We start from the raw sequence: 25178 nt of genomic DNA on the forward strand, positions 1-25178 counted from the left end.
ATAAAACATTAAGAATATTGCTGACCTTTATTACAGTTCAGTTGAAAATGTATTGGAATTACTTTCCACATTAAACAGTAAAACGTTCCCAACTCCCTCTAAGTGTCACTTTAAATAGCAGCAACTGGAGTTTCTAAAGCATTCCTATTTGCAAAATTTAACAAAGCCCTTGACTTCCAATCTCAGATAAATTTATCTTTGGCATTTCCTGTACTGGTGATCATTATATCCTTTTAGTTTCTTCAAGTGTCCCTACTCCTATATTCAGCACGTTTAGAGTCTTGTGAGCACAACAAAGACTTTTAGCTGAGCAAGCTACAAGTCATTCTTCCTCCTTAGAAACCTGGGCCAAATGGGAGAACAAGTTTGGGGAGGAGATGAAGGTAAAAAGGAAAGAAAAAGACTTCTAAGAAATGTTCCTTTATTCCCATTGATAGGGGCAGAAATAGAATATTGGGACAGGCTATAATCGTAAGAAATATTAATCATGCTCTGTTAACCGTGATTGTTTTGTTCTGATTAAAGAAGACACATTCTAACCTGGCTGGGAGTTGCATGTGGGACCTGCAAGCTCACCTGGAAATGCAGCCCATCCTTCCCATCAGGGAGCTGTCTATTATCATGGAAAGATTAACAACCTTGTTGCAGAAACCAGAGATGCCAGCTCTTTGAAGACCTCCAGCCCTTTGCATACCCTCGGGTCTTTGCAAATTTCCAGCCTGCATTACCTAACTTCCCATTTGGCATGCCCTTTGTAATCTTTGTCCTCTACCCAATATAAGCAGCTGGTTTATGGTGGGGGGCAGAGCAGATTTTTGTGGATGACCTACTGCTTTCCCATACTGCTGGCAGTATTGGAATAAAATGCTCATATGATTCAACCCTGTCTCTGCTTAATTGACTCAAGTAGTGATAGGCAGCAGGGACCCATTGATTGTCTGGTTACACTATCACATAGATCAGCGGTTCTCAACCTCTGGGTCGTGACCCCTTTGGGGGTCAAACGACCCTTTCACAGGGGTCACCTAAATACATCCTGCATATCAGATATTTACATTATGATTAATAACAGTAGCAAAATTACAGTTATGAAGTAGCAACGAAAACAATTTTATGGTTGGGGGTCACCACAACATGAGGAACTGTATTAAAGGGTTGCGGCATTAGGAAGGTTGAGAACCACTGACATAGATGTATGTGGAATAAAAAATAAAAAAAAACAAGATTCCTCTGCAGTTTCTTCAAAATGAAATTAAGGTAATGTCTTGCCTTGAGAAACTCCCAATCAGATACCAGTCTAGATAAAGTCACAATCTGGTATCCAATCCCCCCAAAATAAAACAAGTAAAAAAGAAAACGATCTGATTCATGTAGTAACAGAACCAAACATATACTATAAGAATTTCTGTTGGTGTGGTGACCATATACGGCCTGAGACAGTACTGGTTTATGACTGGAATTCCTGTGTGTGGTATCGGTGTGCCCTTCACTCTCATTGTCTCAATTTGGATGAGAAATTATGTTTGCCATATCCATCAGCAAAGCAGAGTGAAGTCTAACTTTAATATGAGAGAAGTCTCTTTTCAAAGACAGAGGTGGCCTATATCCACAGGACTTCATAATAAGCAGGTTTTCACTGGAGAAATTCTTCAGGGGAGATGTAGGCTAACCTCTGACTGCTACTATGAAAAGAAGATTCCTGTACATTGTAACATTAGCTAGGCCCCTTGGGAAACTGCATACTCTCTCACCTGTTCAAATGCCAACGTCCACAAGCATTCTGAGCTCAGAGAAATTGAATACTGATGATATTTATTCTAGGCTGGGCTTTTCCTGACCCCCAGGGGACTAGCTGGACTTTGGGTGAGACAATGAATAAGATTAAAATCCTGATTCTCTCCAACTTCAAGGACTAATTTTGATAAATCCAATGATGTCAAAGTGTTATCCTAATAGAATGGTCAAACAAATCAATGATCAATTCTGAAGTGAAATTAATAAAGGCTTCATAGATATCTACAAATTGATACAGAGTGATATTTTTAAAGCAGAGGTTCCAAAATAGGGGGAAAAAAAGCATAATCTATACATATGAATGTGTATATTTTATATAACAGGTGGGCATTAAAAAAATCTTTATAGAACTGAAGATAAAAGAATTAAATATAAGTCATTTCTAGAACTTCCTTCACTGTCCTTATACCTTTGACTAAAAGGTTTTCTGCCTCAAACATCAGCTTCAGACAACCAATTAAATAAGTAAACATTTCTGAGAACTCAATTATTTGACTGAGCGGAGTGCTTAGCATAGCTTCTTGGCTATTCTTTTCTATTGAATGTTCCAAACTTAAGTTCATCGCTGCTAAAATTTGTATACAAAGAATGCAGGTCTTTTAAACAATATGATTTTTAGGGCTTCTTCCCCATTTTGTAAAAAGCCCCCAAGGGATACCTTACCTACCCTTTCATAAGAAACACAATCTGAAAATGACTAGGTACCAAAAGGCATCAATTCATCTTGCCATCCTATACCATATAACCCTGTTAAACCCTAATGAAGTCTGAAGCTATACTTTAAAGTTTTCCATGTCTTCTAGCTTCATTCACAATCATCTTAATCTTCAAAGTAAATCATTTTGATAAAACAAGTCCTATTCAAATATAAATGTTTTATAAATAAAATTAACCTGAGGAGATACTGCTCAAATTTAACAAAACAACCTTTGAGCTTTATTATGTATCAAGTAGTGTTAGGTGCTATGAGAAACACAAAGATGAAGATGACACAACCTAGTCCTCCAGGAATTCATAATCTAGTAAAAGGGAGAGAAACACATAAATAAATCATGCAATACAGACTAAATAAGGCCCAGAATAAGGTACCGTGGAGGAGTTGTGAGATAACAAAATGAGTCTCACTCTGGAGGGATTTACAATTTCCTGGCAGAGACAAACATTCTACCAGTGCTAATACTAAGTAGGATGTCCTAGGACAGTGGTTCTCAACCTGCCTAATGCCGCGACCCCTTAATACAGTTCCTCATGTTGTGGTGACCCCCAACCATAAAATTATTTTTGTTGCTACCTCATAACTGTAATTTTGCTACTGTTATGAATCATAATGTAAATATCTGATATGCAGGATGTATTTAGGCGACCCTTGTGAAAGGGTCGTTCAACCCCCACAGGGGTCAGTACCCACAGGTTGAGAACCGCTGTCCTAGAAGGTTTATTAGAAGTGTAGAGTGAAATCAGCTCAGGTACAACCATTTTTAAAAGCTTCTACACTTGCCCGTCTCTTTGTGTGACTCTGGCATATTTATTAGCCCATTTAAAGAAAGCAAACATTAATTCTGTGGGGACATAAAGGAAGGTTTGATGGTAATCTACAGACTGGTACAGAAGCAGCAAAATCAAGAGTTTATCATCCTGGCTGCTCAGACAGATTTGGCATTGTGCTCTTTCTTCTCTCCAGCACCTAGACATCTTTTTGTAAGGCAATTGCACAGGCTGCATGGGCAGTAGCCATCACTGAAAGGGTGAGGACTATGCCCTCCATCTTACCCTGTGTCCTCCATTTTTGAGCAGCCATGTGCTCAGTGGGGCTTCTTCCTGGAAGTCCAAGCCTCTGCTAGCCACACCCAGGATTTCTTTGAACTAACCAATGACAGTCGAGGGACGTGCACACCATAGACATTACCGCATCCTGTGTAACAAGACCCAGCTGGCGCCTGGCCGATCGGCAAGGCCCACAGTCAGCTCTCCTCCCCTCACTCCACCCCCCTATAAAAACCCTGTTTTTTCCCATGGCGGCCTCTCTCTCCTCTTGCCGTTACGTCGGAAGAGGCTGGGAGCCAGACCCGGGTCTGTAATAATAATAAAGGACTCTCTGCTTTTGCATCGGACTTGGCTGGCTCCCTGATGGTCTATTGGGGATCTTGAAATCTGGGCATAACAATCACCAAGTACACAAATTATGGAAAGGTGATCAGGAAAAGTATGGAAACAAGGATTGCTTTAGTAAGGCTTATTATGCATCGTAAATCCCTGTCTTTTCCACTGTAAGAGTTATTGAAGAGGACTCCTCTTCTTGATAAATTTATACAATTAGAAATTTACTTTTTAAATGTAAATTTTTTTTGCAAAAGTAAAGTGTATCCTATTTTTTAGAGCTTTTTCAGCATCTGCAGGTTCTCAATGGCCTTTTGATAAGGGTTAGCTAGCTAGCTTAATTAGGCAGACAGGAAGGGGAGATACAGGAAGGATGGAGGCATTTCTGGCCTGAGCAATTAAAACAGCCATAAACCAAGGAAAGAGGTATCTCTGGCCTGAGCAGCTGGGAGAACCATAAGGGAGAATAAAAGCAACTCCAACCAACAAGACAAGGGGGAGAGAAAAGGGGGGCACCACGTGGGCTTTGAGCTTTGAAACTTACACTATGTAGCAGCGTGACCAATGGGGAAAGCATGGGGGTCAAAAATTAAGGAAAGGGACCAATTATAAAAGTTCATGATCAGACAAAGAGTTTTTATAAACTGGAGACAAAGAGACTCAGCAGATTCAGATTGTTTAGATATTTTCCCATTAGAGAGAGAGAGAAAGAGAGAGAGAGAGAGAGAGAGAGCAGGCCTTTCCCATTTGGGGACCCCCCATGCCTAGATGGAGTTTATATATGCTTCCAATAAACTTCTACATTTTTGTTAAAGAAGGCTTTAGTCCACAAATTTATTTTTCAACTTCCTCAGACAAGGACCCACAAGAAGTCTGCACCCTGAACCTCACATTTTACTTTGACTCAAAATCATCCATATGCCAAGGAGAAATATTTTGGGGTGGCAGATTCCAGTATCCCTTACTGATCTTTAACTGCACATTTTAATGACTTGATTTTCATATGTTAGAGTGACCTGTATACTAAAGTTGATGTTTATACTTCCTCAATTTTTTTAGTTTATAGGCTCTGCAGATGACTTTTATAAGGGAGAAATTTCTTAATGTTATCAATTTACACTTAATGAACTTCATTGGAGATATATTCATTTAGTTTTACTAGGTTTAGGAGTATTCCTTAGATTCCTACCTCAGTTTATTAGCACTTTAAATTTAACTGTCCAATGTAACAGTATTATTCTCAACTTCCATTTTAAAAGATTTTTTAAAAGAAGAAATGTTCCAACTACCAAAGATTTATTTTCTCAAATATTTTAACCCCAAAATTGTTACCATGTCATTAAATATAATTACAGTGAATGTTGCCTTATTCTGTGTTCTTAAATACATTTAGACTTCTCCAATCTGCATTTTGGTTTTTCAAAACAACTTAATTTTCTTCCTGGCATTAATTTACTATCATTTATCTGATAAGGTATCAAATTTTCTTAAAGACTACTGGTGAAAATGTTGATTTATGTTTTCAAATGCCTTTATATAAGTATTTTTTAATTTTTAATAAATATTTTTGTATCAACTTTTATATAGATTTAGTGCACATGACTTAGTCATCATAGGCTAGCCTCTACTTTGGGAAAAGGAAAAAAAAGAAATCGAAAATCTTAATGGTTTAATGATTATTTCTTGCTCGTATCAAATCCAATATGAGTTGGCCACTCCTCCATCTTGCAGCTATCTCTGTAGCATATGGTTTCCAAAGTCCTCACCTCAGAGGAAGAAATACTGTGAGCTGTTTTTAAGGGACAAGACATATGTGTAACTTACCTTAGCAAATGGCTAAGACCCAGTCACTTGTGCCAATTTAACTACAAGGGAGCTTGGAAAAATGGTGTATTCCAGTGTACCCAGGGAGAGGAAAATGAAAGTTGATATACACATAAGCATTGCCCTTGCCACGCCAAGTGTAAGAAGAATGCCAGTGGGGGTGGAGAAAACAATGAAGCATTTTTTTTTTAACTGAGAAAAATTTGGGTTAATTTCATGCTAGAGTGAACTACCATTTTAAGTCATGGAGACAATGAACCTCATTGTGAGGGTAGAAACTAAAAATTAACTTCTTGATTTTAAAACAAATAAAAAAGCACCATATGCCTTTTAGTGGAAGCTACGGTTACTGTTTAAAATGTGACACTGGTCTCCTACAACTCAAAAGCAAAAAAAAAAAAAGAAAAGAAAGGAAAAGAAAAAGGTGAGTAAAGCACACAAATTGTCTAATATGAGTTTATTCTGACATGGGAACATTCATAAGTAAATGTTGAATCTGAGCATTTTGTACTGGGCTTGATGAAGAGTGGAGAGCTGTGGAGAAATATGATAGGACAAAGGGGTACGAACCATGTGCAGTAAACTGGGGGGAACTTAGCAAGCACTGCTCAGATTCCTCCTGATGTCCCTCCAGTCTTCAGAGATAAGGATGCTCCTTTCTATGGGTATAGGAAGAGCACCTCTCGTTTGAGGGTCTTGTGATGCTTCCAAATACATACATGCAGATCACCTGTAATGAAGAATAATTCTCAAACCAAACATGAAAAGGATGAAGAGTCCTGTATTAGCAAGGTTCTCCAGAGAAACAGAACCAATAGGAAGATATGTAAAAAGAACTGCTTTAAGGAATTGGCTCATACGATCATGGATTGGCAAGTCCCAAGACCTACAGTGTGATTTGGCAAGCAGGAAACCCAGGAGAGCCAGTGGTGTAGTTCCAATCCAAAGGCCACAAAGCTAGAGACCCCAAAACAGCCAATGTTTTTATTTTTAGTTCAAGTCTGAAGGCAGGAAAAAAAAACTGATGTCCCCATTTGAAGACCATCAAGAAAGACAGAATCTCTATTACTCAGGAGAGGTTCAGCCTTTTTAAAAATATTTAAGCCTTCAACTGATTGGATGAGGCCCACCCATATTAGAGGCAGTTCAAGATGCTTTACTCACTCTACCAATTTAAGTGTTAACTTAATCCAAAAACACTCCCATAGAAAAACCCAGAATATTTGACCAAATATCTGGTCACCCCAAAGTCCAGTGTAGTTGACACATAAAATTAACCACCACATGTGCCCTTTCCAAAGCTTCCCACATCAAAATTGCACTTAAAGAGTTTTTAGATATTTCACACTCATGACTTTTACATTTTAAGCTCATCTTTTATGAAACAAGAGAACCTACATATTTTAATGACTTTGCTGACACATCTCTAAAGAAGGCACTGCACACATTTATTCCAATTGAGTCCTTTAGAAGCTGAAACAATAGGTGAGCAATGGCATGTCATCCAGAAAAAATACAAAAACTTAAAAAAGAAGACTAAGTTTTACCGAAGACAGACTTTTTGGATAGGCTGATTTTACTCCCACTTTTCTGTAAGATCTGTTTTACCCTCCAAATCTTCCATAGATATTTTATATTCACGAATAAAAAATGGCTTATAGTAAAGGAGCACCTGCAGGGCCTGAGCTATATAGACCTACCATCCTTCTCAGATAATACAAACTGCTAACATCTCCACTGGAAAAAAAAAAAAAAAGTCCTAACTTTTATTTGGCTCTGAACCTACAAAGACACTAATAAGAAAGCATGAGAAACAGTCATCCTGCCCAAAAAGGTAGCTGCTTTAAGACCTTACAGGTGTCAACTATGACTCAGCCTTCTGGTGCCTGAACACACACTACAAGGTGCAGGAGACCTAAGAAGGAAGTCCTCAAACACTCAAATCATCACTCACTCTAAAGCCTATTCATTACAGTATTAATTTTTAGATCTGCTTATATTTTCATTCTACTCAGATAGAAAGGTCAACATGCACACAGGCAGACTATGTGAAGCGAGTAAGCTCTACGGTAGAGCTGTTTCCAAGGGACTCACATCTCACGGCCCGTTGCCTATTGTATGTCAGATATGCGGACTGCTTCCTTGAATCTGTTGCACATAATGTGCTCCGCTTGAGCAGCGTTCTCCAGTCAAACACAGAGTGCACATGTGTTCTCTCTCTCCTAGCTGCTGAAAGCTTAATTGCAGTCCTGTCAAAACGATCACAGCAAACCATCTATTCACTTCTCATCCTTCTCATTCAAGTCTGTCTTGCAGTAGTGTGTTTGAATTTGTTAAGTAGCAACATGACTATGTAAAGTGTGTATTTTTATAGTATGAATGAGTAATCTGTAATACGTGGGGGTTTTTTAAAGTGGAAAACAAGAGCACTGAGTGGACAGAATATTTATTGGCTCTACTTTGAGCAGCGGTGGGCAGAGACTGTAACAGCAGCATTCTCCACTTATCTGCCGTTTTGATTTCTGTGTTCCAGTTACCCACAGTCTACCGTGGTCCAAAAATATATAAACGCTCATGTATACTGAGACTTTTTTTTTTCCAAATCCTCACCTGAGGATGTTTTCCATTGATTTTTAGAGAGCATGGAAGAGAGAGGAAAGACAGAGAGAAGCATCCATGTAAGAAAACCACACGGATTGGTTGCCTTCTGCACGTGCCCTGACCAGAGCCCCGGATGGGAAGGTATATGCCCTTGACGGGAATCGAACCCAGGACCCTTTGGTCCATAGGCCAATGCTCTATCCACTGAGTCCAACCGGCTAAGGGCTGAGACTATTTTAATGATTAACAAAATACTCATGGTTAAGTGAGATGGCGACATGTACCCCTCCCCAAAACGGGTCCTGAATAAGTACCATAGTTCTTTTCCATTTACCTCTCAAACATATGTTTCTATTGAGTGTAACTTCTGACAGAAACCTAGTTACTTAAGGTTAATTGTATTTACATTGTGAAACACATTAAACACCAGATAACTCCTAGTCACACAGAGATTGCTCAGACCCCCTTTCCTCAAAATTGTTTTACTGAGGTTGTGACGGCAGCAACCTCCACTCACCTGCAGTTTTGATGTCTGTGCTTTCAGTTACCCACCGTCTACCATGGCCTGAAAGATAAAACGTGGAAAATTTCGTAAATAAGCAATTCGTGCGTTTTCAATTACACTCCATTCTGAGCCGAGCGATGAGCTCTCGCGAGGTTTCCCAGGACGGGAATGGCACACTTCCGGCCCGTAGGCTCGCACTGCAGCCTGGAGCAGGGGTCCTCAAACTACAGCCCGCGGGCGGGCCACATGCAAATACAAATATTGTATTTGTTCCCGTTTTGTTTTTTTACTTCAAAATAAGATCTGTGCAGTGTGCATAGGAATTTGTTCATAGTTGTTTTTTTTTTTAAACTATAGTCCGGCCCTGAGGGACAGTGAACTGGCCCCCTGTTTAAAAAGTTTGAGGACCCCTGGCCTGGACTCTGGCTGGGAGGCTTCCCGCTGCCTGTGTTCAGGTAACGCTTACTTTACTGAACAGGGGCCCCAAAGCGCGAATTCGTGGTGCTCGATGCGAGTATGCGAAGGGGAGCCTGGGGTGCTGCTCTCCGGTGAACATTCTCAAGGTCATAAGGAAACAACGTCGTTTGCTGAGGTTGCCCAGGTTTATGGTCAGAGGGGATCGTCCATCCGTGAACCTGCGAAGAAGGAAAAAGAAATTCGTGTCTCACCTGAAGCTGCCAAAGTGACAGCCGCGGTGCCTAAAGAGCGCTGAGTGAAGATGGAGAAGGCATCCATTTGTGGGCGGAGGACACGAAAGAAAACGCGTCCAGGGTGATGGCAACAGGTGGCGCCAGGGAGCGCCAGCCAGGACTCCACCGCGGGGTCCCCTGGGAGAGGGAACGGCCAGCCTTTCACCACTGGAAGGGCTGGCTCCGCAGATTCAGGAATTGTTCCGGCCTTTTATCATCGCGCATCGGCACAAGAAGGTGAGTACAGTGCGGTTCGGTATTTTGAAAGATACCACATTCACATTCAGATACCTTTTGTTACAGCATCTTGTTATAATTGCTCTATTTTATTATTGTCGTTAATCTCCTACAGTGTGTAACGTATACATTAAACTTTATCATAGGTATGTAAGCGTAGGAAAAACAAATTATATATATATATATGTATATATGTATATATGTATATATGTATATGTATGTATGTATATGTATGTATGTATTTCAGTACTATGCAGTTTCAAGCATCTCCTGTGGGTCTTGGAACATATTACCCGTAGATAAAGGGCCGGGGGGAGTGTAATGGTAAAAATGAGGAATTATGCATCTAAGTGACCTCCCCTATAAATCTACACAAAGCAGTGGGTAAGCAGCTAGAGTTATCTTTTGTGTCCCTTATCAAGATCTTACTTGAAAGATAATACCAGCTATAGACCATACTGCCTTAGATTACTTTAGTTAGAGCTTGGGAATAGAAGAAAAATGACAGCAATATTATCTATCGGTGAGAGTGAGATTTAGCTGCATGTGACAGAATCCAGCAGTACTACTAGCTAAAGGTCTGTGGGGCTGTTTTTCTCTCCGTTTTAAAAAAGTCCCAAAACAGAGGCCAGGACTGATGTTACTGTTTCTTGGTCATTAGTGTCTATGTTTCTATTTGTCCATCCTAAGTGCGTGACTTTCAACTTCAGTGTCCTCGTGTTCCAGCATGGATGTTGGGGCATGGTCATCACTTAGTTATTCCAGGAAGGAAACAGAAGGAAAGGAGGCTAGAAGGGAAAAGAATCAATCTATATAGTCTCAATAACTCCTGAATGTTTGGAATTTATATATTTTTGTGTTCTATAATTTTAAATCACTATTAAAACTATATAAAATGTTTATAATTATTCCATTGCCACATGGGAAAGGTTATAGTCTCTATAAATTATGAGTTTTTCTTTATAGATTTCAAATAAACCTTGTCATTTAGCACCTTTATTTTCTGACATGCTTTTTAGATTTATTTTTAAAGCTTGAAAAAGCTCTCCATATGATTACGTTTCTGAAAATATTTTCCTATATCTTTAAGAATTTTTTTTCCATATATTTCAGTGCGATTCTGTTCAGTGATTATAGATTCAACATCCCTTCTGTGGCATATTTAACCTTTTTATAGCTCCTTTTCCTTATCTATAAAATAATGATAATATCAATATCTATCTCATAGAGATGTTATAAAAATATACATGAAATATTTAGCAGAATGCTTGTCATATATTAAGTGCTAAATTAGTTAGTCATCATTTCCATGAAAAATAAACAGTAATAAATAAAATATGGTATGATTTTAAGTAATGGGATATAATTGAAAGAAAACTTTAAACCTTGTTAGAAACATTTCCTTCAAGTAGGCAATGACAGTGACATTGTCTCCACAGAGTTGAAAAATTCAAGAAAATGTAAGTCCTCTAAGGGCATAGGTTATTTACCTATCCTGTTTACTGTTATATCTTTGGTGCCTAAAACAGTACCTGACATAGGATAGGCACTTAGTAAATACTGAATAAATACTTCTTGTTCTGGGTGTAAAACATATCTGGTGTCATCCTATATTAAACATGTAATACTAGAGGCCCGATGCACAAAATTTGTGCAAAGGGCTTGGCCCTCGCAGCCCCAGCCAGCCCTTGCAGCCCCAGCTTCGTCCAGATGGTCGTTCTGTTGTTCAGTCTAATTAGCATATTAGCTCTTTATTATATAGGATGGAAATGGTCCTTATGCTGTGAAGCGTAAGACCGACCTTGTAATGACCAGATCACAATCAGCAGGAGAGTGGGGCAGTGAGCTACAAGCAGGAAGCAGAGAGTTACAGGAGGAGGCAGGGCAGCAAGCTATGAAAGGAGGTGGGGGGGCAGGCGGAGGGAGCTATAGGAGGGAGCTATAGGAGGGTGGGGCAGCAAGCTACTGGCTACAAGTGGGTGGTGGAGAGCTACAGGAGGGGGCAGGACAGCAAGCTATGAGGGGGGACGGGGGAGCTACAGGAGGGTGGGACAGTGGGTGGAGAGCTACTGGAGGATGTCAGCAAGCTACTGTTGAGCTATTGGCACATGGATTCGTGTGCAGGGCTACTAGTAATAAAATAAATGGTGTGCTTATTAATTTTCAACATCTAAAGTCAACCTGTGGACAATGCACTAATCCTTGGTTTGGGTAGCAGAACAGAATGTAAACATTGGTAGCCTTTGCAACATAAAAGTAAAAGTATAACTGACAGAAGGTAGGAAGTAAAAACAGAGAAAGGAGTTATGATAATTCTTTTTTTATATATTTTTTATTAATTTTTTACAGAGAGGAAAGGAGAGAGATAGAGAGTTAGAAACATCAATGAGAGAGAAACATTGATCAGCTGCCTCCTGCACACCCCCTACTGGGGATGTGCCCACAACCAAGGTACATGTCCTTGACCGGAATCGAACCTGGGACCCCTCAGTCCGCAGGCTGACGCTCTATCCACTGAGCCAAACCAGTCACGGCAGATAATTCTTATTTTATATCAAGTTGTGGCAAGATATTGAGGAATGTTGATTAAACACAAAATAGGGGTACTTTTATTATTTCAAAGTAGCCAATAATATAACAAACATTTGAAGAATGAAAAAGGAGATCATGAGGTGAGATAAATTTTCCTCTTCATAGCAGAGTTGATAAATAAATAGATATACTAGTATGAGCATAGTACTTAGGGCTAGTATATGCAGTAATCCACTGTCATGCTTCCATTTTGTGAAGAAAATCAATTGTACAGAAAAGACCTTGTGGCAATAAACAGAGGTTTGGATAACTAGAGTTGTATTGCATCTTTAATTACTTAAGTTCTTCTTGAACTTGCTTTACAATTTAGAGGCATGTGTCTAAAGCCAGGCTGCCTGCCTAAGTACAAATCTCAGCCTAATTGTTAAGACAATTTACCTCACTTCTGTGTAGCTCTAAGAAATTGTATCTACCTCCTTAACTTGCAAGATTTAAACCTATTTAAACTTTTTAAAAAATGTTAAGAACAGAACCTGTTAAGATAGACTGAGACTAAAGTTTCCCTATTTACCAGGTCTCAAAAACAGCAGTTTAGAGAATAAGAACATAGACTCTGGAGGTTTGAATCCTGGCTTCACCACTTACTCATTCTGTAACCTTTTCATCTTTTCTATTCCTCAATTTCCTCATTCATAAATGGATTTGTTAGAAAAATTGAGTTTATATTTCTGAATTAAGTGAGTTAGTTTGTGATTAAATAAGTTAGTTTGTAATTAAGATAATATATAGAAGTACCTGGCTCATAGTAATTATTACAAACATAACTTTAAAATAAATTTAAAATTAACACAAAAGTCCTCATGGAGACTACAGATTTTCATAGTTATTGTAGCTCCTGTTCTTTATGTTTTAGAGGTTCTGTTTTTTTGTTTGTTTGTTTTGTTTGTTTTGTTTTTGCTGGACAATAAGGCATATTGAAAAATTCTGGGCTTTTCTCCCTGTTATTCCTATTAAGTTATTCATTCTCTCTCTCTCTCTCTCTCTCTCTCTCTCTCTCTCTCTCTCTCTCTCTCTGTCATCAATTGAAGTCTGTATCAATGGAAGTTAAACACTTCTCATTAGTCACCTGGAAATTTTTGACAGATCGTTGATAGCATCTGAGTGATACGGTTTTTTATGACACACTAATCAGTCACTTCAACCTCTCCTAGCTTTGAAAATTTCTATGTTCTATTCTGAGAGATTTCTTCTGTCATTAAATTACTTGGCTTGTGACAAGTAATCTTCTGTACACAATGTAACTTTACATTTCAATGCGGCATCACAATGCAGTCTTTTCAAAGACACTTTAAGCAAGAATTAGGAATTCAGAAATAACTTATTCTATTGCCTGTGGAATTAGTTATCAATTTAAGTGACTCTATTGAGGTGACAATCAAAGGAACCTCTGTAAAAAGGAACCTCACAAGCAAAGGCAATAGAAACTTACTCCTTGTCCTGGTGGCCAGCAAGTTTCTTTTGACATTTCTAAGATACATCCCAATTTCAGAAAGAAGGTAGAGAAAAATGTGCAATTTGGAAGAGAGGAAAAAAGAAAAAATTATTGAATACCTTGAACAGATTCTGTGCAATTTATTTTACATATTTTATCTCTACTCCTCGTAATCTTTTTTTAGGTGAAAAAAATTATAACCTCAAAAAATTTGAACTAACCCCAAATCACATAGTGATACACATTTACCTCAAATATTGCTGAAGTGGGAGTTTAAGCCAGGCATGTCAAAACGTAAGGTTCAGTTTATTCCATTATGTTCCTTGCCTATCAAAGTAACATGTACTATGATATAGAGGATTTAGTAAATAAAATCTAATTTTCCATTAACATAACTAGCATATCATGACCTTAAAGAGAATATCAAAACTTACTGAAGCAGAAGCACTTTGGTGATCTAAACTTAAACATTGTCCCCGCTCCATCCTTTGATCCATTTTCCTTAAGTTCCCATGGAAATCATCTATTTTGGGTCTATTATGTATGGCTGTACCTTGGTTGCTCAGATTTGGGCTACTTTTGTCGGTCTTTATAAAAACATTCTTGAATATAATATTATAATCATACTAATTTTTATACCCTCTCTTTCCCCTTTCTAATGTATTAATGTTAATTATTCTTGTTTCTTTTATTTTTCATGCCAACCTATTTACAGTTTTATATCTTACCACATTTTAATTGTGCCCAGAAGTTGTCCTGGACAATCATTAAATATTGAATCTTTCTTGATCTGCTATTTTCATAACCTTAAACCTTTCTGCAAAATTACTCTTTTATTCTGTGATTTTGCTATTTTGTCTAAATATCTTCACCTTTAATTTTCTAGCCTAAAACTTAATTAATTGAGCGTGTAGTAAAGAATATCAATTTTTGCTCTTTAAACCTTATGTTTTATCCTTTTGCATGATAATTCTCCCTGCTTTATATTTTTTGTCTCTTCACTTTCTGACCTTTTGAAAAGGAGAATTCCTTCTGGTAATTATATTGACCTACATTTCATTTTTTGTTTCCATATGAATTTGCAAATCTTCCATACACTCTGCATAATTTAAAAAATTAATATTTCCAGAGCATTTAAAAACACAGTACATATCCCAGTGAGCATTAATATACTACTATGTGTGTGTTTATTTTACTCCTACTTTTTTATATCTCTCATCTGGGCTCACTTGTAAAATCAAACATACTTTGCATTCTGTTTTTTAAAACCTTTGTAAATACTATGTTTCAGAGTATTTACAGTTAGTTGCATATTCGTTATCTCAAAATAGAGCTAAAATTCCCAGCCCAGAAAGACTCTAAATTCTCGATTTTCCCTTTCACACAGCTCCATAGGTTAACAGTTACAGATTTGACCCATTACTTTCCTTCGTTCATTTCCATGATTATACATCTGCAACCCAGGATTCACATATTTTGAACATCTATGATACATGAGCCCAGCATTTCTTGAATTATTTATTTAACAAATACATACTGATTACCATCGATGTTCCAAGCCCTGTATTGTGTGCTGAGTATAATAAGAGTGCCAACTGCCTAAGCACTTCCCATGTATCAGCTTATGTCAATGCCCTTTAGCCAGAGATCACCAGGAACAAACTCCTGGCCACCATGGAAACGTGGAGCTGACCCCTGCCATGGAGAGAGCTTCCTAAACTCAGAGGAGGAGGCAGCATGCTTTTCTGCTTCCTCTCTTCTTTTTAAGGACTGGTCTTTTCTTTCTGACAATTATACAAGAACTCCAAGCGTATAATTTAGGGAAAAGTTACCAGTTCATCTCTTTCTCTTCCCCTACCCTTGAAAAAAGACCAGATACAGCAGTCTCATTTACGATAAGCTATATCCTCATTTATGACAGAACCTCTTTTATGCAGAAAACTCTGTGTGTCTTTCTTTTCTATATCCAAAATATTTTTCTGATTGTACATTTCACTAGATGAATATTGGAACCACATCTATAGCCTCCCTTTTTTTTGTTCCCAAAGAACCTAGCATAGTGTTAGGTTATTAAATGCTTGTGGGTAAGAAATGACTTAAAAGAAAATCCCTGAGCTCTGTTGTTAACAGTGTTGTGGAATCGATATTATTCTGTGTTATGGGAAGGCAAGGGAGGTAGTTAGCTATAGAGAAAGAATTCTGAACTCACCGTATTTAGAGCCCCAAAGCAACTCCAGCTGATGTATTTTTCATGTTAGTTCCATTGGGGCCTACAGCACCTTCCTATTCTCTCTTCCCTTCTCTTACTTTTGTCAAAAGCTGAAAACATCTCTGTAGCAAGTAGAATTCTAGTTTTCATAATATTAAGGTATGTTAAGACATAAAATATGTATAAAATAAACTCTCAAATAATGTGATTCTGAACAGGCATCTAAAGAGAAGGTGAATTAGGAATTTTGATTCTCTGATACACTTTCCACATCCTAAATTATAGGACCCACTTTGCCACTTCAGTTACATGGGAGTCCATGCTATGAGATGTCCTGAATGCTTTGCATTACTGCCTTTTCATAGCCAGTGGTCCCCAGGCAAATCCATATTAGTCATCCCTATAAAAAAAAAAAAAGAAGGGATTCATCACTTACTGTCACCACAGACGTACTTCCTGACAGCAGCAGGTTTCATTCATTTGCTTTGCTGTGGCTGTTGTAGAAGAAGGACGTTTCAGGGTATAAAGCTTCATAGGGGTGAAGGTAAGAGAGGCCTGAAGCCTAGAAGGCACTAATTTTTAGATTCTAGATTACATGAAATATTAACTCAATTCACATATGTTATTTATAAAAATAATAGTGAGTTATAGCAGTCCCTTGGAAGTTGACTGAGACACTTCTATTACTTGTGTCATGTGTCTTTACTTTGGATCCCTATTTTCTAGTAGCTAACCAAATAAAAAAGTCAGAAAATCATATTCCCTAAGATTTGAACACCTCTTGTTCCTACTGACCATAACCTTGGGGATGGGAAGGAAAGTAAGTTGTAACCCCACCAGGATGATCCTTAGGAGTTTACTGCAAAGACACAGAGGCGCCCTTAGCCTATGGCTCAAAGACCAACATGTAGTTCTCTTGGAGGCTGCCATCTGAAAAAAAATGTAAACATTTAGCACCTGGCATGCTGGGGTGACAGGGAAGGACATTTCCTCTACACTATTTGGCAAAATTTCTGGTACCAGAAAATGAAGACAAAGCATTGAGGTATTTGGAAGAAAAATCCTATTAAGGAATATTCTATGCTTAGTGCCAAAGTGTGTGTGTGTTGGGGGGGGTGCGCTAGTGGGGGAGTCTGGTATAGGACAAGAGGTTCTAAAGCTTTTGTAATGCCAAAGAGAGAGATATTGGTAATTCAATGGATGACTTCAATCACAAGGATAGCAAGATAATAAACCTGTAGGCAAGATAATAAACCTGCTTTCAGCTCTCCACTATGCTAATTCTGTGTTTCACTCCTTCCCCTCCCTGAGAATGACAACTGCCTTGCTGAGGAAGAGGCTCGTAGTGTGGTCCCTCTCCAGTTTGCTGTATTTCTCATTCCTTCCAATTCAGCAGTCTCTACCATTCAACATTTAGAAATACAATGTCCCATTCTCTCTCTCTCATAGTTCAGCTTTGTGGGTGGGTAATGCTAATCTTGGCAATTGGATTGACTCCTTTTCATTCCCACCCGAAGGTACTACAAATCTATGCTTGAACCTAACATTCTATCCTCTTGTGGGAACAGGGTTCCACAGTCGAATAGACGATAGCCCTTCTTAAACATTATCATAATGTCATAGACACAGCTGTCCTGTTACTATATTATCTTTATTTCTGTGTGCAAAGCTTTTTTTTTTTTTCTGAGCTCATCTTTAGCATTTAGGTTGTAGAGACACTGTTGTAAATCCATTCCTATTGTCCAAAATAGGAGACTCTCCAAAAGGAATCAAACTGACAATTGAATATATAGTTATATATGGGAAAAACCTTAAATGTACATTATCCAAAAATATTTGAACTACTTAAAAGGAAGAATATCTTATGAAAATTATATAGGATATTAAAGTATAGGACAGTGCTTCTGAAATGAACAGTTTTCTCATAGTGTAAAACAATATGATCAGATGTCCAAAATAAAATCACAGGTATCTGCCATCTACTTTTCTGTGATTGCACTGGCAAATGCAATTTATGGTTGTGAAATTTAATGATTTTACTTTCATTTATTTTGTGTCTTTTCAAATTAAGTTATGTGATTGGTAGAAAAATTTGGTAGGAAATGTAAACAGTGTAAGAATATACTCTGAAAACCACATCTTTTTCTGAAAACAGATATCCAGACTCTCATCCCCACATCCCAGAATAAATAGCTATTCCAAATTTTTTAATGTGAGCATAACAAATATATTCTAGCAAAAACATATGCCCAGCACTGTTCTGATTATCTGACAAAGATTTATCAATTCCTCATTGTAACCAATGAGTACATATTCTTTTTAATATATATATATATATATATATATATACACACACACTCATTTTCAGACGAAGAAATTGAGGTATATAAAAAATGAGTAACTTGTTCACAGCCCACATTATATAAGCAGTGGAACAATAATTCTATCACAGAAAGCCCAGTTACAGATAATATGCACTTGACCACAATGCTCTACTTCCTCTCTATAGCCCTTGTCATTAATATTGGATACCATTATACACATTTCTTCAATTTACATTCAACAAGTACAACAAATGCGAACCTAGATTAATTTGTCACATTTGTATGATAATGCTCACATTCTCATCTTTTAAAACCTAGTCTCCGCATCTGCAAACGTATGTTAGGAATGTAAGAAATATTTTGTGTATGAGGTTAAATATTAAGTCTTTTGTAAAGTTACACATTAGGACTTATTTTAGAGAGAGAATATAATATGAAATTGAATTCTTTTCTCTGATAGTTCTCAAATATACTTTTATCAAACTCCTGTAGGAGGGTGTTTGCTCCGAAATGCAATCAAGAATCTCACTAGAAAGTAAAGAGTATCAGTGTTATCATCTGTAAACAGAAAATTTATTATATTTGCCTTAAAGGGGTAAAAAAGAGAATAGGAAAACAGAGATTTATTACAATATCACTACATTAGTATTCTCATATTTTGAATTGGAATGCAGGTACAAAATAGCAAGAAATACACATAGAACTACAAACTGAAGAATGTAGTGTAACACAATAGGATTTTCCTGTGAATAATTATAAGGTGAGGCTATAGATACAATCAGAGCATATAAAGTCATGTTGATAACAAAGAATATGGAAATTATGGAGATGATTAAACAGATCTAAAAGCAAAAGAAAGTGCCCTCAGGAGGTGCTGACTTCCCCAGTCCTGGGTATTCACGGCAGCGGTAGAGCTTCAAATGTTAACAGCCAGGTAGGATGACAATAATGATTCCGCCAAGTACAATGGCTCACTTTGCCATTCTCATGCTGCTTCATACTCTTCTACCTGCTCCCATGCCAAATGATCCACCCAACCCTGTTTGGAAATTCTCCATGACATTTTTGCATGTCTTGTCTGAGCTATTGTTCAGAAGTATCTTGTAATGATAATTGTATAACAAACAGATGTGGAAGATAGAGGTAGTGGTGTGGGACTGAGGACAGATTTCTTTCCTGACCAAGAAAATTAAAATAGTGTCTCCCTCTGGGGGAAAGTTGGGTGGGTTTGCTAGCAGACCTTTTAAAGGATTAGAGTTTCCTAATCTTGGAGTTGCTCAGCTGTAGCACAAGCACACTGTGTGGGCAGCATCCACCTGGGCCTGCCTCTGCATTGCCCCCAGGGCACTTGGAGTAAAAGGGAACTCATGCAAACATGAAAACCATGCTGCCTGCTGTAGCAGGAGTAATAAAGTCCTTTATCTCTGAGTTATTTCTTTATCATCAGCCAGCACCTGGGAAACTGGTGACTAATTTAACTTGCAAAGGGTTACAGTCTAAGAGCCTTCACAGTTCTTGATGAGCTTTTCTCTAATACAATCAATATGTGTCTTCTTTAAGTATCATTGTGGGCATCTTACAAAACAAGTTCTAATTTAATCACTGTTTTTCTTGAGATGTTCAGTGTATCATTACCTATGTGCTAGCAGTTTGCATATTTATCCCTTCATGCACCACCCAAAAGCAATTAGGAAAGCATTCTTGTTTTTGACAATGATAAGGTGTTGTAGGCTTTGGAGAATATTCCTATTCAAAATATAGAATCATCTAGTCTCTAAAAAGCTCTTAAGCAGAGAAAGGGGTGGAAGAAGGAAGAATTGTGAAGCTAACTGAAACCACAAAATGTTTTGCAGCAAAACAGGATAGCAGAAAAACAGGGTATTTTGAGGCAAGGATGTTTTTCTTGCAAGTGAAAAATAAAATGTTGCCAAAAGGCCAGGAACCAATCAGAGAGCAGCACAGATAGACAAAGAGAGGGCCTTTAGCAGATATAAGGGGAAGAGCAGATTGCTTTGGTGGCAACCCATTTGGATCTTCTCCCCGAGTGAGGAGCCGGTGTTTGCTTGCAATAAACTCCTGCCTTGTTTGAACTCCTCTGGTCCGTGGCTTCATTCTTCGATTCCGTGAGACAGGATCCCAGGAAGAATTTCTGATCGCTGGTTCCAGTATCAACACCTTACAATTATATCTGAAAGAGTAAAAGAAACTCTTCCTTCTTGCTATCATTCAGGGTTCCATTTCAAGCAATAGAGAGTCCCTTACTATAAAAGGCCAAGAGGAATTAAGTGCTTCTAAAATTCTTTTAAGAGGTGCAGGAGAAGTTTCTAGGATGGGTTTCCAGGAATAACTACTTGAACCACGTCACAGAATAGGTGTGTCCAGGGAACTGCTTCTCAAGAACAGTAGGGAGCTGAGGAAACAAATGATTATTTCTTATTTCTTCTATCTTCTATTTCATACATTACATAATGACAAGATTATCACATTTCACATATACATTTCATAGGTACATAGATCATATTAAAGGAAAGTTCTAAACACACTACTCTGAACAGATTTTACCTTTGTTATTTTGGTCCCCAAATTCTGTTTTTGTTTATTTTCAAAATTCTAGCCCAATATGAGCCCTGAACTGAATCTATTCCCTAAAGTGTGGTCAGCATATTTTATTTCTGTAAAGTGTCAAAGAATAAATATTTTAGAATTTGCAAGACAAGAAGCATAATTAAGAATGTTATATAGATATTTATATAACCACTAGTGGCCCGGTGCACGATATTCATGCACGGGGGAGGTGGGTGTCCCTCAGCCTGGCCTGCACCCTCTCCAATATGGGACCCCTGTGGGATTGGGCCTAAACCGGCAGTCAGACATCCCTCTCACAATCTGGGACTGCTGGCTCCTAACCGCTCACCTGCCTGCCTGCCTAATCACCCCTAACTGCTTCTGCCTGCCTGCCTGATTATCCCAACCCCTCTGCCTGCCTTCCTGATCAGCTCTAACCTCTCTCCCTGCCTGCTTGATTGCCCCTAACTGCCTCTGCCTGCCTGCCTGATCGCCCCTAACTGCTCTCACCTGCCAGCGTGATCTCGCCCCCAACGGCCCTCCCCTGCCAGCCTGATCACTCCTAACTGCCACTGCCTCGGCCCCCAACACCATGGCTTTGTCTGGAAGCGTGTCGGATGTCCGGAAGATGGTCGGTCGACCTGGTCTAATTAGCATATTACCCTTTTATTAGTATAGATAGATTATATAGGATAGGATTGCTTAAATGGGGGGGGGGGGTCTTTTTCAGCAGGAGGAGATGCTCTTGGCAGACAAAAATACATAATCCCTATATCTGAACTGATAGCCAGCCATATGCACCCTACTGCCAAACCGGTCATTAAAAAATTGAACCGCTTTCTTACACCTTACACCCAACAGCTGCTGCCCTTAAAACCCCTCCTCAGCCCCCACCTTAGGTTCTGCCTTTGCAGTTCATCCAGATTAGGTTCCGATTGGTCGGTCTCTATGCCAGTCAGCATCAAAGGCTCCACCTCCTAGGCAGCCATTGGCTCCTGGCACTTCACCCAGATTTAGTTCTGATTGGTCGGTTTCTATGCCAGTCAGTGTCAAAAGCTCCGCCTCCTAGGCAATCATTGGCTCCTCGCAGTTCACCCAGATTTGGTTCTGATTGGTCAGTTTCTATGCCAGTCAGTGTCTTCGGGCCTATCTCTGGGGCTGATCAGTAGCCACCCCAGGCTGCTAGTGAGGTCCAGAGAGAGAGAGGCATGGCTGCTGGCGAGGCCCGGAGAGAAAGAGAGGCAAAAGCTGATCAGCAGGTCAGACCCTGCTTCTCTCTCCAGGCCTCGCCAGCAGCCTGGGGCGGCTGCTGATCAGCCCCACCTCTCTCTCTCTCTCTGAGAGGTCAGCAGTTCAGCCTGCTCACCAGTCCCCACCCACCCGAGCCTGCTGCATGCACAGCCTGGTGTTCGGTCATCCCTTCGGTCGTTTTGGACATTACGGACCCTGCCTCTTTATATATATAGATTAGAATATAATCATTTAAAAATGTAATGACTGTTCTTAGTTCAAGAGCTGTACGAAAACAGGCAGTAGGCTGGATGTAGCCTCCTGGATCTAGTTTTCTGTCACTTGCCCTACAGCACAACATCCTTGTTACCTAAAATTCCATTGACAATCATTTTTTAAACCCAGTCATAAAATCTATTAAATATTTCTTTTACATGTTCTCAGTCATCATTTGTTTTTTTTCTAGCTTCTCCTTATCTATCCTAATCACATTATTTCTTCTACTTTAATTTAGTGAATGATTAAAATTACAAATGAGACCTTTCCATTCAAAGTTCCATCTTCTTTTCTCTGTGATATCTTTAGCAAAAGTACTTTTTGAGAGAGGTTGGACAAGGTAGGTAATAAACAGTCTATTAGAAAACCTGCAGTGAGTAAGCCATAGGATTTTTGCAATATAGGGAAAGCAGCTTAATTTAAATAAAAGCACATATATTTTAAATAGTGAAGTGACAAAATTAAGAGATAAGCATATAATAATATACAATTTATGTTAATATAGAAAAATATTTGGATGTTCAAATTTTGTCTTTTCAGTCTGAAACACTAAGCCCTCTGCCATAATTACTACCATCAGGAGCTCCAGGTTATTTCTAGGGGCTATAATTTTATGTTATGACCTTTCCTTTCTTCATAGTTCATGCTCAGCTCTATTATCTTAAATATAAAAATATTTTGAGCATTAAGTGTATAAAACTTAAAAGACAGGTTTTGTTATTGTATTAAAAAGTCTAGCCCTGGCTGGTGTGGCTCAGTTGATTGAGGACCATCCCATGCACCCAGAGGTTGCCTGTTCGATTCTGGGTCAGGGCACATGCCTGGATTTCAGGCTCAATCCCTAGTAGGGGGCGTGCAGGAGGCAGCTGATCAATGTTTCTCTCTCTCCCTCTCCATCACCCTCCCCCTCCCCCTCTCCCTCTCCTTTTCTTCCCCTCCCCCCCTCTCCTGCTCTCCCCCTCTTTCTTTCTCCCCCTCACTTCCTTTGTCTCTAAATCAATAAAAATATAGTCTTACAAAAAGTCTGACTCCACAGTTGATGTTTGCTGACAATTTTAAAGTTCCACCCTTCTCTCCCCGCCCGCCCCCCCCTCATTTCTACTTGTGGACAAACTGATACAAAAATTAAAAATAAAAGCCTACAGTTCCCTCTTTGGGAACTTCAAACTACTTAAACCCTGTCCCTCTCCAGGTCTCCCCTTTAACCATAGTAAACAACCAAAGCCACTCACTTCCCCCTTCACTCAGACTATTGGGGAGTAACTTGGGTGCCTATCCTACTCTCCCTAAAAAGCTTCCTATGCAAATAATAAACCTTTTCATACCCTCATTGTGCATGTGTGATATCATTCTCAACGTTCAAACCTCCTTTGGGTGAGTGTAGACTAGAAGGTGGCTGCTATTTGCCATCCATGTGGCAACAATAATTATGGTCTATTTACTATAATTCTGACAGCCCACTTAGGGCCACCTTGTTAGCAGAAGTATTTATTCTCTTTCTAAGTGAGAATTCAGCATTTTCTTCTGAATTTCAACTTAAATCTATATCTAGTTGAAATTGAGTTCTCACATTTCTTTGACCAAGGAAAGTGATTTCTTTCATTGAAGTTGAAGTTATATGTTAACCCTGAATAAGTTTGGTTGTCTGAAGGTCTATACAGTTTCACTGCTCCCATAATTCCCAAAGGGTTCCCACTAAAAATTCATTTGCACCATTATCTCTCTGCCTTTATGTAGACATGTGGTGCCCATCTTCTATTCAGAGTTTATATTAATCTCATGTAATTTAACCTTTTTTAAAAAATTTCCTCACCCGAGGATATGCTTTTTATTGATGAGAGAGAAAGAGAGAGAGAGAGAGAGAGAGAGAGAGAGAGAGAAACATCAATGTTAGATGGAAACATCTATTGGTTGCCTTGCATATGTGCCACAACCCACAACCTAGGTGTTTGCCCTGATGAGAACCGAACCTGCCACTTTTCAAGCTGACGCTCCAACCAATTGAGCCACACTGGGCAGGGTGTAATTTACCTATTTGTATAATTATATCAATTGACATTTTGACACATGATTGCTCCATAACCCCATCACATATAAAGACTCATTGCAATAGAGAGTTTTCATCACAATTTATCACCTCATTTAACTCCATGTATTTTGTTGGGATATTTGTCTCTCATATACTTGCATTAGGTGACTAGTGAGGCCAGTCTTTACAACTAGTATTCAGGCAATTCATATCATTCCACAGTGTCTATCTCTGTCTTTTCCCCATCACAAATGGGTTTAATTGTTAGAAAGCATAAAGAGAGCAACCTTATTTTTCTCTCACTCTCCATTAAACTTATTCCATTGAGGAGTTTTTTTCAATCCTCTGAGTGAAATCGCAGTGAACCTCCTATATCCTATATCCTATATCAGTGATGGCGAACCTTTTGAGCTCGGCATGTCAGCATTTTGAAAAACCCTAACTTAACTCTGGTGCCGTGTCACATATAGAAATTTTTTTATCTTTGCAACCATAGTAAAACAAAGATTTATATTTTTGATATTTATTTTATATATTTAAATGCCATTTAACAAAGAAAAATCAACCAAAAAAATGAGTTTGCATGTCACCTCTGACACGCGTGTCATAAGTTCGCCATCACTGTCCTATATCCTATATAATCCTATGTAATAAAAAGCTAATATGCTAATGGTCATGATGCCCTCACGCCATAACGACCGTTCAGCAGGAGGCTGTGTGCGCAGCGGGGCAGAGCCCGGTCTTCCCAATTAAGATTTTCAAATCAAGGTCTTT

The sequence above is a fragment of the Myotis yumanensis genome, unplaced genomic scaffold, assembly GCF_028538775.1.
Source record: "Myotis yumanensis isolate MYYU_CA2020_CCGP unplaced genomic scaffold, mMyoYum1.0.hap1 SCAF_3, whole genome shotgun sequence".
Lineage (NCBI taxonomy): Eukaryota > Metazoa > Chordata > Mammalia > Chiroptera > Vespertilionidae > Myotis > Myotis yumanensis.